At 47.2% G+C, this 19,409-nt stretch overlaps 1 protein-coding gene across 4 annotated transcripts in view; it reads left to right on the top strand.

Moving 5' to 3' along the window:
- The window catches only part of VPS54 (VPS54 subunit of GARP complex), a 599,465-nt gene that overhangs the window by 255,857 nt on the left and 324,199 nt on the right, over positions 1–19,409 (top strand). The gene's annotated exons all lie outside the window — the stretch shown is intronic.

A 19,409-nucleotide genomic window follows, 5' to 3' on the forward strand; every position in this document is an offset into this window, starting at 1 on the left:
TGCAACGACAGCTGCACGCTTCTCCGTGGATGCGAGGTGCTTCTGCGGTGCAATGCGACAGATGCAGCGGCGACACCCTTGTTCAGTGATGCTGCGACGGCGACGCGCTTCTTCGATGTTGCAAGACGTTTCTTATGATGCGGTGCAATGCGACAACTACAGCGGCGTCATCCTCGATGCGACGGCAGCGACGGCGCCACGCTTCTTCGTGAGTCACGCTTCCAGCTCCTTGCGACACGCAGTCCCTCAGAAGGCCCAAAACAGCTGCAGGCACTTCCAAAAAACTCTAGGGGAGCTGGTGGTTGAAGTCTGTTGTCCTTGAGACTTCAGCTGGTTGCAGCCTCTTCTCTCAAGCCCTTGGAGATCCTTCACAAGTTGAGTAAAGCACACAAAGTTCCTTTCTCCTTTCTTTGGCAGTCAGGCAACCACTGCAGGCCAATCCCCCAAGCAGCACTTCAGCTTAAGGGTAGTCTCTCCTCAGTTGCTCAGGTTCCACTCCTCAGCAAAGGTTTCTTCTTGTTGTCCAAAAGTGATCTAAAGTTCTGGGGTTTGGGTCTCCTCTTTTATACACAGTTTCTCTTTGTTCCCTGAAGGCAGAGAGGCCTTTGCCTAGTCCAAACCAGTTCTGGTCAGTCTTGGAGCACTCTGTTTACATCCTTCTTTCCTTTCAGAGTGCAGGGCAGAGACATCTGACACACCACAGGAGGTGGAGCCAGCATAGTGGAGGGAAGGCACAGACCTATTCAGGTCCCAGGTGCAACTCCTCCCTCCCATCTAGATGCAGATCAATCTATCCAACACGGGGCTGACTCACCCGGTCTCCTGGAATCCCCCAGCCCCTGTCACTCAAACTCCAGACAAGGAATACACAACTTAGCAGAGGCAGGCTTAGATGGTTAGGCAAGAAAATACCTGCTTTCTAAAAGTGGTATTTTCAAACACAGAATGTTAAAACCAACTTCACTAAAAGATGTATTTCATCATTCTGAGTTCAGGCATACTAAACTCGAATTTCTACCATGTTCCCGGAGTCAGTTAGGATTATAAGATGTAATAATCAAACTGCCCATTCGGGCCTATGGGGAACAGGTAGCCTTGCAATAGTGAAAAACGAAAATGGCTGCAATTCACTATTAGGACATGCCACACACACCGGGGCATGTCCTCCCTTATACTTACAATGCACCCTGCCCTTGGGCCTACTATAGGGGTTTCTGATATGAAGAAAAGGGAAGGTTTAGTTACTGGCAAGTGGGTGCACTTGCCCAGTCAGCATGGCAGTACTAGACGGCATACAGGCTCTGCAATGGCAAGCCTTAGACACACTTTTATAGGCTGCTTCTGTGGGTGGCACAACCAGTGCTGCAAGCCCACCAGCAGCATTTGGATTACCAGCCCTGGGCACTCCTGGTGCACTGTACTAGGGTCTGACAGGTAAAGCAAACCAGCCAATCATGGAATCACTAATCCATACATCAATTTTACAGTAGGGAGAGCATATGCAGTTTAGCACTGATCAGCAGTGGTAAAGTGCCCAGATTCATAAAACCAACAAAAACAGGTCAGACAAAATACAGGAGGAAGGCAAAAATGTTCAGCGATGACCCTGCAAAAAGGGATAAGTCCTACACCGTGCTGCACCGCAAGACAAAAAAGATCAGCAAAGCTAATATGTCCCAAAGGTGAGACCTATTGGCTTTGCCAGTGCTCGTTTTCTTTTTAGGCACAGGGAGATTAAGTGGTTTGCCCAGAATCACAGGATGTTGAGCCAGCGCTGAGACTTGAACCTGGTCCTCCAGTTCTACAGCCAGCAGCTTAAGATGCACACTACTTTTACCTTTGTCTGAAACGTATCTCCCATCTGTTGGCGACAAAAAGACGAAAAGGAAAAATAGTGTGCAAACCTGCCCGTTGTGCTGCTGCTGTAATGCAGCATCCTAATGTATTTTTTTTGTGTGGAGAAAGAAGAGTTGTAGATCCCATGGGATTAAGGGTCACGGTGGAGGGAGCAAAATTTGGCACTTTTTGGGCTCGATGGTCTAAAAGGACCCAGAGTTGAGCCAAAGCCAGGCGTGCGGCTTGAGCCAGGCTCAGGTTTACAAAGGCTCGCCCACTTTTAAGATTGGGCCCACTCTACCTCTACCTTACTTAGGACGTTCATAAGTACTGGACATGAGTAATAAGAAACTATAGAATCAAAGCCTTTTCCCTTGCAAGTCTTTACGTTTACATAAATAGCATAGACACTGAGCAGGGAATATTGGTTCTCCATTATTGGTGTACGTGAAGCGTGTGCCAGTTGAAATAAGGGTGTTTGGAAGAAAATAGCATCGATAGTCAGTCATAAATGAAATCTGTTTGCGAGATATTTGATTGGTAACCACCCAATGGCTCTTACCATCTTTTATATATAGTTTGAATTGTGAAGTTGCCAAGTGTTGGCCATGTTGGGTATGGCTTTCCATCTGTCAGACAGCCGTGAGTGAAATCTGTACAACTTACTAATTGTCTGCCTTTGGCCAACCCCTGCGCATCTCTCGCAGACATAGCTCATGATGAGACCAGAAAATTTGAATATAGGAAAGTTATCAGGAACTATCATGCAGAAATAAAACCCTGACTAGCCTCCTACCACACAGTAACATTTTTACATCTGTTCATCTCCCCGAAAGAGATCTTCCAGATCCTTAGAGAGATCACAGAGCCCAAACCAGCCAGTCCTACTCCAGAAGCCTCTGTAGAGCATAACAACAATTTGGTTGACACTCTTCTTCCAAAGGAAGATAATGATCATATACTCCTCTTTCCCAGACAGGCCACATCTGGATGATTCTCAAACAAGAAAGCCCCCTTTCAAGCAACCAGATGGTAATCTTTTGGCGTTCCCATTCTCACTTTGGCCTTCTCACAGACCTTTTTTAGTGCAGTAAAATCGGGCTCTTCCTTAGATCCAGTCCCCCTCCATTTCCTCTGCTAAGGGTTGGAAAGTGTTGCTTCTGCTTTAACAGACCTGTTAAATGTATCCCATATCAGCGGACAGGTTTCCCCCGCGCTTGTAATAGTGCGCCTCATCTATGACGATGCCTTATATCGCGGTTCACCCTAATATGTTGTAAATAGGTTGCAGGTGGTCCAAAATGCTGCTGCTAGCATCCTTGTGAATATCCCGAGACACCAGTCTGCCTAAAAAGCTTTGGTAGAATTACACTGGCTCCCGGTGGAGTATAGAGTGCAATTCAAGGCCTTATGTATCATGCACATGGCACGTCACAAGGGCCACGCATTTTTAAGATCTTTAGACTCTCCATATTGTTGTAAATAGAAGCCTGGAGCCTGGTATAATTTAGGTTGTTTTATTCAAGATAGATTTCAGGTCAAGTCTTCAAGATGTTAATATAAAAGACCCACCAGGAGTGACCTGCTTGTCACTCAGCCTGCCTGGTTCCAACTGCCAGTTGTCACCAGGCTAAGCCCCCAACACTCCATGATGTCACCAAACATTCTGGTGGTGACATCATGCGACACACTGAGACACAGTGAAATCCCATGAGCAGAAAAGAGACAGGCTAAATACAACACATATATTCCCGGCCGCTCATTGGCCTACATAGCTCCCAAACTCTGACACTCTCTACCATTAGAGTTACGCCAATTGGACCATGAACTACTTTTCCGCAAGGCTTTGAAAACCTGGCTATGTAGGTCAGGTCTTGTTCCCCCTTCTGTGGTGGTCTGGTGACACACAATGTCTGTTTTAGCCCTGGGTGACCTTCTGGTAGCCATGTGCACTACAAGAGCAATTACAGTACAGTAGAATAGAATGGACTTGAATTGTTTATTTTTTATTTATTTATGCGTTTTTATATAGCGCGGACTTTACCCGAAGGCGTCAGAGCGCTTCACAATAGGAACAATAATGATACATGAGGAGAAAATTACAAGAGAACAAATTACAAAAGCAAACTTTAAGTTACATGAGGCAAAAGTGACAATTGTGAGCAAACAAAATACATGAGGTAGCAAACGGTGCATTACAGGAGGAAAAAGTGACGCGTGCAGGTTACAAAAGAAAACAAAGTACAATTAGAGGTATAATACTGCAATATATGGCAGACACTCACGCACAAGAACAAACGTTACGTAGGCAATGGTGGCACTTGTGCAAGTATCAAAAGCAAACAAAATGTGAGAGGTAGCAAACAGTGTGTTACAAGAGAAAAGTTGCGTGTGCATGTTACGAAAGAGTACCAAACACAGGTATAAGGATAATACAGTAATAAATGGCAAAGACTCCAACCACAAGAACACACTGGGAAGGCTCTTCCATAGTCATGGAGAATAGAATTTTCAGTAATGGGAGATCTTCCTTCAGATAATAGAGAGGGCGTGAATTAAATTTGGAGGAGGAGAACTGTGATGTCCATTTTGAAGGCCTGGGAGGAGGTGGTGGTCCGGAGCTGAGGCGAAGTGAGTTCCAGATTCTCACTGCGTTGCCTGAAAAGGATTGGGCCATCGATCTTTCCTTCTCAAAAGTGGGAGGTTCAAGTAGTAAATTTTCCGCATTACGAGATGGTCTAGAGCCTCCAGAGAGTTTGTTTATTCGCCAGGTATCGAGGAGAGGAGGAGTGCAAGGCTTTGTGGGTGATACAGGCAGTCTTCTAGATAGCTCTAGTCTCAATTGGAAGTCAGCGGAGGGTGGATAACATCGGTGTGATGCGATCGCTTCTTTTGGCCCCATAAATGAAACGAGCTGCTGAATGGAGAACAGATTTAAGGGGGGACAGGTAGAATTTGGGGAGGCCAGTAAGAAGAGAATTGCAGTAGTCCAGTCTAGAGAGGACCAGCGATTGCACCAGGGTTTTAAGGTCTTGCTCCGGGAAAAAGCGACAAATTCCCCAAAGAAGGCGCAGTTGGCATCGAGCAGACTTTGCAATAGAATTGATGTGGGAGATTAGATTGAGTTTTTTGTCGAGTATGACACCAAGGGATTTTGCGCTGTCGACAATGATGGGTTTATTGTTAAGTAGATTCATCTGATCCATCCATGATTGAACCGGGGGAGGAGAAGGTGAGGAGGAGAGGAGGAGGAATTCAGTTTTGGAGGGATTCAGAATCAGTTGATGAGTTGACATCCAGTTTTGAATGGAGTCGAGAGTAGAGCTTAGGAAGGCGAGATCGTGAGTGGAGGCAACCTTGAGGTAGATTTATGTGTCATCTGCATGGAGATGATAGTGGATCCCGGATTTACTTAGGAGATTTCCCAGTGGTTCTAGAAAGAGATTGAACAATGTGGGTGCAAGTATAGAGCCTTGAGGAACACCTTTACCTACCGCCACAGGAGATGAAAGACTGTTCGCTATTTTGATCATTTGGGATCTATCAGAGAGGAAGGAAGCAAACCATTTAAGTACAGTGCCCTCCATGCCCATTCTCTGTTGCAGAGTGTTGAGGAGAGTGTTGTGATTGACAGTGTCAAAGGCTGCAGAAAGGTCAAGGAGAATTAGAAGACAGGACCCCCCCCCCCCCGAATCCAGTATCTTCAGCGTGTCATCAACCACTTGCAGTAGGGCTGTCTCAGTGCTGCAGTTTTGGATGAAGCCGGACTGACAATTGTCAAGAAGATCATTGTCCTTGATATGACGAGAGAGTTGTTTCGCTACACATCTTTCTGTGATCTTCGCAAGAAAGGGTAGGTTAGTGATGGGGCGGAAGTTGTTGAGGTCATTCGCATCAGCAGTAGGTTTTTTAAGCAGAGGCGTGACATGCCCAGTTTTGAAGGAGACAGGAAGGGAGCCTTGACAGAGGGAGAGGTTGACCAGAATGGTCCAATAGGAAAGGGAATGGGTATAGGTGTCAATGGCAATGGCACTACGGATGGGGTCCAGAGAATGGTTGGAGGGCTTAGTTTCGAGGATGCAATTGAGAAGGGCATCTTCAGAGATGGGGTCAAAGTTCTGCCAAATGGCTAAGGATTTGTGCTCCTCTGGAGGGGTAGGATGAGCGACCTGATCCACAAGGGATTTCACTTTTTCGTCGAAGAATATAGCGAAATCCACTGCTTTCTTTGTACAATCCTCCAACTTGGAGGTTGGGGGAGAGCAGTTAGGAATCTTGATGAGATCGAATAGTTTTTTGGGTCTATTTTTGGCTGAGTCAAGGAGGGTTTTGAAGTGTGACGCTTTCCCAAGGAAGATGTGCTTGTGGTACTTGGATCTTGCTGAACGAAGCGTGGCCAAGTTATCGGTGGAGGGCACTTGCCTCCATTGTTTCTCCAGGAATCTTAGCTGCTTCCTTTCTTTATAGAGGGATTTGTTGAACCAATGAGCTGAGGAAGTGGGCCTTATCTTTTTGCTTTTGAGTGGAGCGATGTTATTGATTTCGACTGCAAGGACTGTGAGGCATGGGGAGGTGAGTTTATCAACATCTAGGTTCGGGTCTAGCCTTGGAAGTGATAACAAAGCTGATTCACAGAGGGGACCAACATCAATATTTTTAGCATCACGGAACCAGGAGGTAGCCCTCTTAGGTTGGCCAAGAGTTATAGAGTGTGAAAGGTGAAGAGAGAATGGGATGAGGAGGTGGTCAGACCAGTCTACATGAATAGGGGTAGTGATAGGAAGCATGCCTGCTTTAGAAATAACAAAGTCCAGGATTGAACCCTTAGAGTGTGTTGATTCTGTGCAGTGTTGGATAAGATCATTTGCAGAGAGGAAGGTGGCCAGCGAGTTCACAGAAGAGTCTTGCGGTAAGCCCCAGTGGAGATTGAAGTCACCCACGAAGGTCTGATTGTCACTTTGCGAGTATTGGTCGCTGATGAAGTCAGTGAGTTCCTCCATAAACGAAGGGCCACTACAAGGCAGGTGGTAAATGACATGAAATCTGAGGGGTGAGCGGTGGTGCAATTGAAGCTCAAGAGAAAGGCATTCAAAGGTGTGGAAGGAGCTGATAGGAAGAGCCTTAAGTTGAAGGGAGTTTCTAAAGATGTCTGTAACACCTCCCCCAACGTTGTCAATTCTGTCATTCCTCAACATAGAGTAGCCTGTGGGTAGTAGGAGATCAAACATAGAGTGAGAGGTATTGTTGAACCAGGTCTCTGTGAGGAAGAGCATGTCAATATTGTGAAGGGTGATGGTATCGGAGATTTCAAGTTTGGGTTTTACTGCAGATCTGCAGTTGTGGAGCAGACAGCGCAGCTCTATCAAGACTGTTTTGGTGATGGGGGCACTTGGGCTCTGAAGGGTGATCGGGATATTGTACTTATGAGTGGGGGCTCGGGAGGGTTTAGGTGGCTGCTTGGTTCTGACAGAGGAGATGGTCGGAACAGTGTAGATAGTAGGGTTACAAGGGGATGCAGGTTGAAGAAGGGTGGCGTTCAAGGGCTTGTGTGAGTTAACGAAGTTTGCAGATGGCAGGTTGAGCTTGGCTGTATTGGAGTGAGGGGATGAGGTGCATCTCGTGGGAAGTTGAGGGTTTTCTAAAGGAGAAGAGGTGTATGGAAAGGTGAAAATCTTGGAGCTTAAAAGTGAAATGGCAGCTACAAGCCCGGGAGATGGAGGTGATAAGAGAGCCTAGCTTATTTTCCAGAGAGAGAAGGGCAGAGCACGGAAGGTTGGGTGGCTCGAGGGAAACAGGAGGGGGTGGAATTGGTGGTGGAAGGCAGGGAGAGGTGGGGGTACAGGAGGTGAGTTGGGGTATAGGGTTCAAGAGTGGGGAAAGGTGGAGGTTGAGAGCGGGAGTTGGTGAATCGGAGGTGAAGGGAGAGTTGTCTTTGTTGGTGTTGCAAGAAGGAAAATAATTAAGGACATATTTAGGGGGAGATGGGTGCGGATCAAGGCGGTAGGGTAGAAGGAGAGGGGAGGACTGTGTGGAGTCATGGGAATGTAGGAGGTTTGGGAGGAAAAGAGGGGTGTTGGTTGGAGAGGTCCTGTCAGCTAGGAGAGGTGGCTGTGAGGGAACGGGCATCTGGCAGAGTGAGGGTGGTTGGGAGAAAGGGAAGTTGAAGAAAGGAAGTGGTTCTGCTGTGCCCAATGGAGGAAAATGGAAAGGGTTACCAAGGGGGGAAAAGGGAGTAGCACAGCATTGCTGGAGGAGTGGGAGGGAAGAGAGAAATGCAGTGGGTTTGTGGAGAAATCGGGGTTCAAGTTCAAGTTCGGAAATTTGTACAGCGCACTACTCACCCAGAGGGTCTCAAGGCGCTTGGGGGGGTGGGGGGTACTTTACTTATCGAATATCCAAGTTTTAAGTTGCTTTCTGAAGGAGAGGTGGTTCTGTACAAGGCGGAGGTGGGTGGGGAGAGAATTCCAGGTTTTGGCCGCTAAGTAGGAGAAGGTTCTTCCCCCCATGGTGGATCTATGGATGCGCGGAATTGCTGCGAGGGCTTGATTGGATGATCGTAGTTGTCGGGTGGGGGTGTAGAAGGACAGTCACGTGTTGAGGCATTCGGGTCCTAGGTCGTAGAGGGCTTTGTGTGCGTGGGTGAGGAGACGGAACGTTATTCTCTTGTTGACGGGGAGCCAGTGGAGGTCTTTCAGGTGACCGGAGATGTGAGCTTGACGGGGGATGTCCAGTATGAGTCTGGCTGAGGCGTTTTGGATGCGTTGGAGTTTTTTCTGTAGTTTGGCTGTGTTTCCGGCGTAGAGGGTGTTTCCGGAGTCCAGTCGGCTTGTGACCAGTGCGTGGGTGACTGTCTTTCTTGTTTCGGTGGGGATCCAGCGGAAGATTTTTTTGAGCATGCGTAGGATGAGGATGAGACGTTGTTGACTTGTTTGGTCATCGAGAGGGAGGAGTCCAGGATGAAGCCCAGGTTACGTGCGTGGTCTGTAGGTATGGGTGCGGTTCCCAGGTCTGGTGTCCACCATGAGTCGTCTCAGGCGGAGGGGGGTGATCCTAGGATGAGGACTTCCGTTTTGTCCGAGTTTAGTTTTAGACGGCTGTTCTTCATCCACTTGGCTACTTCTTTCATTCCTTCGTGTAAGTTGGTTTTGGCGGTGTTAGGGTAGGAGGGGGTAGAGACGAGGGGGGGGGGGGGAATAAAGGGAGCGTAGGGAAAGTTAACTGGGGGAGAAGGTTGGAGGAGAGGTGGACTAAAAAGGGGGTTGGCAGGTAGGAATATGGGGGAGGAGAAGAGATTGGAGTACTGGGAATGGTGCAGATTGGAGGTGGAGCGTATTAGCTAGAGGTAAGGCTGAAGTGATGCAGGGGGCAGGAATAGGAGAGGAGGGCCCAGGGGAGGGGGAGGGAAGGGGGCCGACCTGTGCTTCTCGAGGGTGCAGCCTATTGGAGTATAGGGGGGTCGGGGGAGGAGAAAGGGAGTAATGGGTGGAGCTAGAAGAAGAGTCAGGGGATAACCCGGTCACAGAGGAGGGGAGTAGGGAGGGGAAGAGGTGGTCAAAGCCGTTGTTATAGAGTGAGATAGTGAGGTAGCCGTTGAAACACGCAGAGGGGGAAATTTGTTGTTGTTTCTCATGAGGAATTATATAAGCTTCTGGACCAAGAGGGGGTGTCGTGAGTGAAGAAAATGAAATCGTTTTTGAGCCTCCCAAAACGACCATTGTAAAATTGATCAACAAGGGAATCCGGGAAACGTTCAATAGTGTTGTGCTTCAATCGTTTTACTGCAGCTTTAGTCTGGTCGGGAGGATAAATGATTTTGTAGCAAATAATTCCAGCCTTAACTCGAGTGGTGGCCATGTTGGGAAAATGAGGCAGAGGAGGGTGGGGGGATATGAGAAGGGTGTTACTAGGAAAGCGGTGGTGAGTAGAAGTAAAAGGGCATAAAGGGGGCCCGCCTCTCACTGGGTGCTACTACTGCGGCTTAACTGGTAAAAGAGTTTATACTGTTTTCTCTAAGCCACGAAGACCTCTTCCTGTCTTTTTGAACAGTGCTGACAAATTCTGAAATTCAAGAAGTGATACACTTCTTTCATTCTCGGTGGCAGTTTCCGTTATCGCAACATGTTAAATTCCACCTAAATGCCTGAAAGAATTGTAAGGCACGCCAGATCACTCACTATATTACCAGAGCAAGAACCCACACAGGGATCTAGCCCTTGAGTAAAGAAGGGATCCGATCCGTGTTGGGGAGTAATGTGGGTGGGTCTAAAATCGTCACGCTTTAAACTAACAGTGAAAGTACAGGGTGGTGTTGCATAACGTATGTAAACATCTACACAGCATTGGTGCTCATACATAATAGTAACAGCGTTGTTAGGCTGCCATCCAGTGGCACTTTAAGAGACAACAACGATCCATTTCCCCCAGTGATGTTTTTAGGTCTCGCCTTTACCATTCCGCAGGAATGGTAAATGGGGAGAATTCAAGTCGGCTATTTTCTCTTCAAACCAAAGGGCTTTCAGCCCCGCGGTTTTCATGCTGTTCACGTGAACCACGTGATAACATGCACGCGCATTCAGGGCCAGCCAGCCCAGCACATCAAAGGGCTTCTCCTCCCCTAATTATTCTTGGCTGGCCGCAGGCCGGCCGTACTTTCAGTTTCCCGAAACGGCTTCTCCTCACCTAATTAGGGGAGGAGAAGCCCTTTGATGTGCTTCACACCAATGCGCCTCACAGTCATTCCTCTTGTTTGTATTTGCTTCGGCTGCCATTCTCAGACTCCACGATCTGCTCATGTGACATGGTTGCTCCACAAGACGCTTTACACATTACACTCATCTGCCTGAAGTGGGAGAGCATATGTCATACTCACACTACGCAACGCCACTCACACATGCAACGCCACTCACACATGCAATGCCACTCACACATGCAACGCCACTCACACATGCTACGCCACCCAACTACGCAACGCCACTCAACTACGCAACGCCACTCAACCACGCAACGCCACTCAACCACGCAACGCCACTCAACCACGCAACGCCACTCAACCACGCAACGCCACTCAACAACCCAACGCCACTCAACAACCCAACGCCACTCAACCACGCAACGCCACTCAACCACGCAGCGCCACTCAACCACGCAGCGCCACTCAACAACCCAACGCCACTCAACAACCCAACGCCACTCAACAACCCAACGCCACTCAACCACGCAACGCCACTCAACCACGCAACGCAACTCACACATGCAACTCCACTTAACCATGCAACGCCACTCACACATGCAACGCCACTCACACATGCAACGCCACTCACACATGCAACGCCACTCACACATGCAACGCCACTCACACATGCAATGCCACTCACACATGCAACGCCACTCACACATGCAACGCCACTCACACATGCAACGCCACTCACACATGCAACGCCACTCACACATGCAACGCCACTCAACTACGCAACGCCACTCAACTACGCAACGCCACTCAACTACGCAACGCCACTCAACTACGCAATGTCACTCAACTACGCAACGCCACTCACACATGCAACGCCACTCACACATGCAACGCCACTCACACATGCAACGCCACTCACACATGCAACGCCACTCACACATGCAACGCCACTCACACACGCAACGCCACACACACACGCAACGCCACTCACACACGCAACGCCACTCACACACGCAACGCCACTCACACACGCAACGCCACTCACACACGCAACGCCACTCACACACGCAATGCCACTCACACATGCAACGGCACTCACACATGCAACGCCACTCACACACGCAACGCCACTCACACACGCAACGCCACTCACACACGCAACGCCACTCACACACGCAACGCCACTCACACACGCAACGCCACTCACACATGCAACGCCACTCACACACGCAACGCCACTCACACACGCAACGCCACTCACACACGCAACGCCACTCACACACGCAACGCCACTCACACACGCAACGCCACTCACACACGCAACGCCACTCACACACGCAACGCCACTCACACACGCAACGCCACTCACACACGCAACGCCACTCACACATGCAACGCCACTCACACATGCAACGCCACTCACACATGCAACGCCACTCACACATGCAACGCCACTCACACATGCAACGCCACTCACACATGCAACGCCACTCACACATGCAACGCCACTCACACATGCAACGCCACTCACACATGCAACGCCACTCACACATGCAACGCCACTCACACATGCAACGCCACTCAACTACGCAACGCCACTCAACTACGCAACGCCACTCACACATGCAACGCCACTCAACTACGCAACGCCACTCAACTACGCAACGCCACTCAACTACGCAACGCCACTCAACTACGCAACGCCACTCAACTACGCAACGCCACTCAACTACGCAACGCCACTCAACTACGCAACGCCACTCAACTACGCAACGCCACTCAACTACGCAACGCCACTCAACTACGCAACGCCACTCAACTACGCAACGCCACTCACACACGCAACGCCACTCACACACGCAACGCCACTCACACACGCAACGCCACTCACACACGCAACGCCACTCACACACGCAACGCCACTCAACTACGCAACGCCACTCCACTACGCAACGCCACTCCACTACGCAACGCCACTCCACTACGCAACGCCACTCCACTACGCAACGCCACTCCACTACGCAACGCCACTCAACTACGCAACGCCACTCAACTACGCAACGCCACTCAACTACGCAACGCCACTCAACTACGCAACGCCACTCAACTACGCAACGCCACTCAACTACGCAACGCCACTCAACTACGCAACGCCACTCAACTACGCAACTCACACATGCAACGCCACTCACACATGCAACGCCACTCACACATGCAACGCCACTCACACATGCAACGCCACTCACACATGCAACGCCACTCACACATGCAACGCCACTCACACATGCAACGCCACTCACACAGGCAACGCCTCTCACACAGGCAACGCCTCTCACACAGGCAACGCCACTCACACAGGCAACGCCACTCACAGACACAACGCCACTCACACACACAACGCCACTCACACACGAAAAACCACTCACGTTGCCAATAGGTCTCGCAGTACGACAGTTGGAGCCATTACAATTGCAAATAACAATGCCTTTCACTTTGGTTATCATTTTAAATACATAAAGGGCTTTGTCATTTACAAAACCAATAGCTCCAACTTTCCTACTGCGAGACCTATTGGCAACGCCAGTGCTTGTTTCACAGGACACAAAATCATTGAAACAGGAAAATAAAGGTGCACTCCACAGTTTACAGATTCCCCTTCCAAAAATGTAAACCAATGCTGCATTAAAAAAAAAAAATGTTTTTAATTAATTGGTAATTTTACCAATCACACATTATAAGATTGACAGCTGGTGCTTCCCAGTACATACGCTTCCTTGAAAAAGTAATTCAGGGTGATAATGCTTTGAGCAAAGAACTGGTCAAGCTGCGTAAATAGTGAATTAAAAACTTTAAATATTAGGAAACCAGTTGTGAAGATGGCTTTTCGCTGCCCGCAACTGTGACTGCTGTTGGTGGCTTTGCGAGGCTGTGGCGATAATATCAATCAGGATTCATGTATAGCGCGACTACTCACCTGGTAGGGTCTCAAGGCGCTGCTAGTATACACACCGGCCAGCCGGGGTTGTTCAGATTTCCCTGGAGTCTGCTGCTCTGGGCAGTTGCAGGTTTTCCAGTGTCTGTCTGCAGATTTACCAAGCCTGAAAACCCCCTTCCATAATCCCAGGCCTGGGGACGGTGAACCCGGCCTGACAGGGGAGCTGACGGGGCTGTGGCCTACCCGCCCTCGACTCCTGCTGCATCTGTGTACCGCCGGCTCACGCAGGCAGTATATTGAGATCACCTGGACCCATCCATTGTTCCTCCTTTTCTCGACTCGAGGATAAACACACGCACCTGTTCAGTGTTCCCATGTTCTTGTGTTATTCTTCCTTTCAGGCACAATAACTCAATCCCTGCCTTTGGGTGTGGGGGCCGTGCGGAAGCAGTGATTCTGCCCCCAGCATCAGGCACCAGAGCGGGAGCTCGTTATATGGCCGTAAGTAATCATTTAACTGAACATCTCATAGTACTCGGTGTTCCTGAAAAAAGCAATCAGTGAAACTCCTTAAAATCTTAGTGTATCCCATACTTACTAAGCCGGCTCGCGTTCTGAGAGATATTGGGAGAGCTGAGACGACTCGAGGCATCAAGATGGCTGGACTTGGAGTATCTGGGCAGCCGCAGCATTGTTGGATTCTCATACTTCTGTTCCAAGGAGAACTGGAGGGGTCTTGTGGGGAGTTAATGTCACGTTGTCTCTAATGTGACTGGCAGGGAGAGCCACCTACTCTTCAGATAAGTGACTGGTATTTCTGTGACTCTCCCAGCCTTACTGGAACGGTCTAACAGACTGTTAAGATGCTGTCTTCAGCAGCCATTCATGGACGTCGAAGGGCATCAATGGCTGTGGTGTCTGAGATCCTTCCTGGAATGAATGGCCTTTGCAGGCAGCTCTGGGCCTCAAGGTGCTCTGCAGATTGCTGCTGATCTAGTATGTTGCCATGTTTTCCACAATAAATCTACCTTTACTGTTCTTATGGCGGTTGCTTACATTACGTTGCAACAATGTTTATGTTTATATTTATTTTTCTTGTAAAGCGAACGAATACCGAAGTGTCTTGGCGCTGAAAGTGAGAGGGTGAAATGCACAGTGAGAAAGCTTATGACCTATGCAGCTGTAAAAAAACAGGTTTTCAAATTGCTCCTGAAAAGCTGGAGATTTGGCTGGCGTCTCAATATCGGTAGTTTATTCCAGAGCATAGTTGCACAGTGTGTTATGGTCGGCCGCCCCATCTAGCTTTGCTAAATTTTACAGTTTTTATTAATCCTTGCCTAGCCGATCTCAGTGTTTGTGGTGGAGCATAAGTTATAAAAAGCTTATGAAAATCAGCTGGACTCCCCCCGTTTACTGCTTTGTATACCAAAGTTAGCATTTTAAATTCAATAAGTTGTTTAATAGGGAGCCAGTGTAATGATCTTATTCCAGCTGATGTCGGTTGTCCTTTTTAGATAGTTCTGGCCTATCCATCTCATAATGTCAGTGAGGTAGGCATGGAATCCATCTGCAGTTACTTCTGGATCATCGGTGACTGAGATGATAAGCTGAGAGTCGTCAGCATATGACACAAGTCCAAAACCATGTTTCTTGACTAGCTTGGCCAGGGGGGCAATGTACAAATGAAAGAGGTTTGGGGACAGCGCAGATCCTTGGGGCACTCCACAAGGCAGATGAAAACTCTCAGACTGTATGCCGTCCCAAAACATCCTTTGCTCTCTGGCCTCCAGAAAAGATGACAATAGGGACAGAGCAGTCCCTTCGACTCCCGCATCCCTCAGCCGCTGTAACAAAACCACATGGTTTACAGTATCAAAAGCGGCTGAGAGATCCAGGAGTACAAGGACCTCCCTTTTTCCACCATCCACTGTTCTGCGGATCCCCTCAGTTGCAAGAATCAGTGCTGAGTCTGTAGAATGACGTGGACGAAACCCATTCTGCGAGTTATCAAGTCAGTTGTTTATATCAAAGTACTCTGTTAACTCTCTGCTGAATTGTTTTTCCAATACTTTTGCCATGATAGGTAGACCAGCTATGGGGCAATAATTTTTGGGCTCATTAGGGCTTAAGTTTGGTTTTTTCAATAGAGGTCGTATAGCTGCCTTTTTCCCGATAATCGGGTATACACCAGTGGTTATAACTTGATTTAAAATAGGTGTAAGTTTTTCACAGATTTTCAGGACTGCTTGATGTATAATGGAGGGGGGCAAACACGTTGTTTGTTGTTTATTATAATTTTATTTGGCATATTTAGCCATAAAAAGAAAGAGACAATACATACAATTAAAATCTGATTTGTACAAGCCCTATAACGTTAAAACAGTATAAAACACAATAAAATCCTGATCAAATTGAATAAAAAAATCTCATGCAAACCGTAGGTGGTACCTAATTATCGGAGAGGGGAGGGGATCACTTATATTGGGTATACATTTGTGCACCCACCATAGGAATTAGGGTCCCGGATTATCCCCTAGCATAGGTAACATCACATTTCAACCCCACTCCTTGTAATTTATATAACCAGGTCCTTCAATGACTCCTGTATGGCAATTAAAAATCTTCCCAAAATGCATGTTACATTTAAAGATCTCATATTTATCAGCAAGCTAAGCGCTTGATCCCTACTAAAAATTTCATAGGCAATAAAAAGGGTTTTCAAAAATCTCCATTCTTCTAGCAGATTTTATCATCCGATCGTGTTACATGGGTTCAGGCCCACTCTAAACCTCAAGATTATATTTCTAAGTTTTGGATTGGGCATGGCCTCGATATAGGGGAATGTTTGGTCATTGGTCCACCCGTTTATCAAAAACCGGGAGGACGATTTACTCCTCAAATACCCCAAATTTTCCTCTCGGGCCTTCAAGTTAATAATAGCACGCAACGCCGACTTAGGGATCTGCTGCCCCGACCTCCATTGGTCTGGATCTAAGAATAGTGTGGCATACAACTTATCTAACCTGGTTCTAGCTTGGGCCGCCAAATTTAGTTCACTAGCCTCTATTTCTTTTTTGCAGAGTTTTGCTATTTTGGCAGGCCCCTCCCCATTCTTTCTCTGCCAGAAATTCAGTACTGCTTGCATACCCCGGAAATTCCAGGATGTAAGGTGGCATTCCACTCATACCGCCTGTATCATTGTTGCCACGGGGAGTGCTAACAGCTGTTTGACGCATTTACCCTCTTCTAAGTTCCAATCCAATTTACCTCCCATAGATAATACCTCTACACCATATTGGAACTGCGGGCGTACCAATGCATTAAAAGCCGATAAAATTGGCTGTATAGAGGAACCTCCATATTATTGCTTAAATTGTTTAAGGCCCCATACTGAAGCAAGCGCCTTTGATTTGAGTGCCTGTATGTGGTCCTTCCAATTTAACTTATTGTCGAACCACATGCCCAAATATTTAAATCTATCTACTTCTTCCACTCTAACCTCTCCTAATTTCCAATACAGGGAGGAGTTTTTTTCCCCCAGTATCATTATTTTGGTCTTTTCTAAGTTGACCGTGAGGCGTTTCTTTAGGCAATATTCATGAACAATATCCAGTTTTTTTTGCAAGTCCCGCTCTGTCATATCCATTATCACTAAGTCATCTGCATATAACAGACAAGATATATGAGTTCCACCAATCTTACCCCACCTGCTCTACTCAATATGTTGGGTAGATCTGATAAAAATAAGGAAAATAACAGTGGGGCTAGGACGCAGCCCTGCCGCAAGCCATTCATTATCTCGATTTTGTTAGATAGGGTTCCCTGGGTGTCCAAAATGACCCTGGCCCAATTACTTGAGTGCATTTCCTGGATTTGAGCAAATACTGCCTTGTTGATTCCGACCTCTGTTAACATTCTCCACAGTAGGCTACGATCCACTGAATTGAAAGCAGCTCGAAAATCTACAAAGCAGCAAAACAGGTTACCTCGCACCTCGATTGCCTTCTTTGCCATTGCCCAAAGACTAAGACAATGGTCAATGGTTGAATGGCCCTCCTGGAACCCACCTTGCTCTACTTTGCAACAAGTACCAAATTCAAACCCAGAGCTTCAGAGCAGAATGAATGAATAAAGGTATTTCTGGCAAGGATCCTTGGATGACTGAGAAAGATAGGAAAAAGAAGCCAGCAAGTAAGGTGGTAAAGAAACGGAGTAAGTCCTCCAGGGAGACTGCTGGGAAAATGACCATATAAGCAAACTCGTATAGGCAATGTAAATGGCACTGGGGAAATATGTGTTAGGTCATGGGAGTGACACTCGCTTAGCTAATGCCAACGAATGACCTACCCCTAACATTCTATAATGCTTGTGTCAGGATCATTTGCGATCAAACTTTGACACAACAAGAATAAGATCAGGCCAGGAGGGGCTTACAGAAAAAAGACACAGCACTTGTGGGTAAGAGTTTCAGAGACAGAAGGCACGCATTAAGAGTGCCTGAGTCCGGATCACGTTTGACTTAAAAAGTTTTGTCCTGGCTCTATCTGTGGCAGTACAGAGTTGAGGTAGAGCTGTGTCAGATGCAAGTAGGCCAAAATTAATCCGCGCATTGACAGATTTGGGAAATACATATTCCGACAATAAGCAGGAGGCGTTGATAGCATTGTGGGCCTTGGTGCATTTCTCTACTAATGTGAGGAGTTTGTTATTAAAGTTGTAATCCTAAAGCATTTGGTTCATTAATTAACAAGAGACAATGGTTTGGTGGCTTTATGGTCACCAGGGGGATTGTCAACCTTCTTGTCAGTGTTTCCAAATTGCGAGTGGGTCGCGAGCCGAGTTTTGGTCGGTCGTGAAAGTCCAAGCAATAAATAAAGACACCTTTACATTCTGTGCTTATCTTGTTACATTGGCTACCTTCAAGATAGAGGTCAAATGTTAGGCTATGTCTTATGGTAAGTGGATGCTTTTCCTAACATGGTTATTGGTGTATACAAACTCCTGTCACTGCATTCCGAGAAAGAAAAGTAAATTGAATAATGTGACTGTCTTGGTGGGATACAGAGAGTGAACGCCAAGGCTGTAGGATTTGTGGAAAAAAGAGGGGTTGGGCCCTGTGGGAAAGAGGGTAGGGTGGGCCTCAGAATGGCTGTAGGATTTTGTAATTCTGAAGTGTGATGGAAACAAGTACACCTCACTTGGTGGTGCACACATGATAAATAGTCATTGAAGCCAGATTTTCAAACATTACCATTTGTATGCAATTTAGTTTTATCAGTAAAATTGTACATCTGTGTAAATTTACTTCCCATTTCTGTGGAAAATGTGCTGTTTGTAAATGACCGTGTGCTACCACATGAAGCTTTGGTTACATAAAATAATGTACATTAAAGCTCGGTGGGTCGCAAACGTTTGTTCTAAAAAGTGGGTTGTGGTTCTAAAAAGTTTGGGAACCACTGTTCTAGATACGATTTTTCCATTGGGCCTGGGGGGTGGAGGAGGTTAAGGACTCAAAAGGAAGACTGAGGGGAGAGGAAAAGTTAATGATGTAAAAGAAAAAATATATAGAATTCTTACAAATCAAAAAAGGGGTTTTGGGCGCAATAAAGATGTTAACAAATGAATGTAATAGAAACAACATATGTACATAAAAATGCACATAAAATGGGGGAATTGGAGTTAATAACATGCACCAGCCACGGAACAATTTGTGTGCAGTCTTGCTATTGTGGGCGCTATCACAACAGTAAACGTGTGGTGTGGAGGAGTGATTAGGAGGTATGGGTTGCTTCATTCAATGTGTTGTCGTATTGCTCTTTGTAAGTAAGATTGTAGAAAAGAGGTACAGATGAGAGGTAGAGACAGATTATGAGTTGGTAAAGGTCAGAGTGTGTAGCCCCTGGATGGCAGCAACAGTGTGAGGATTTGAAAGAAACACACTGCTATCAG

This window comes from Lissotriton vulgaris, chromosome 6 (genome assembly GCF_964263255.1).
Source record: "Lissotriton vulgaris chromosome 6, aLisVul1.2, whole genome shotgun sequence".
Lineage (NCBI taxonomy): Eukaryota > Metazoa > Chordata > Amphibia > Caudata > Salamandridae > Lissotriton > Lissotriton vulgaris.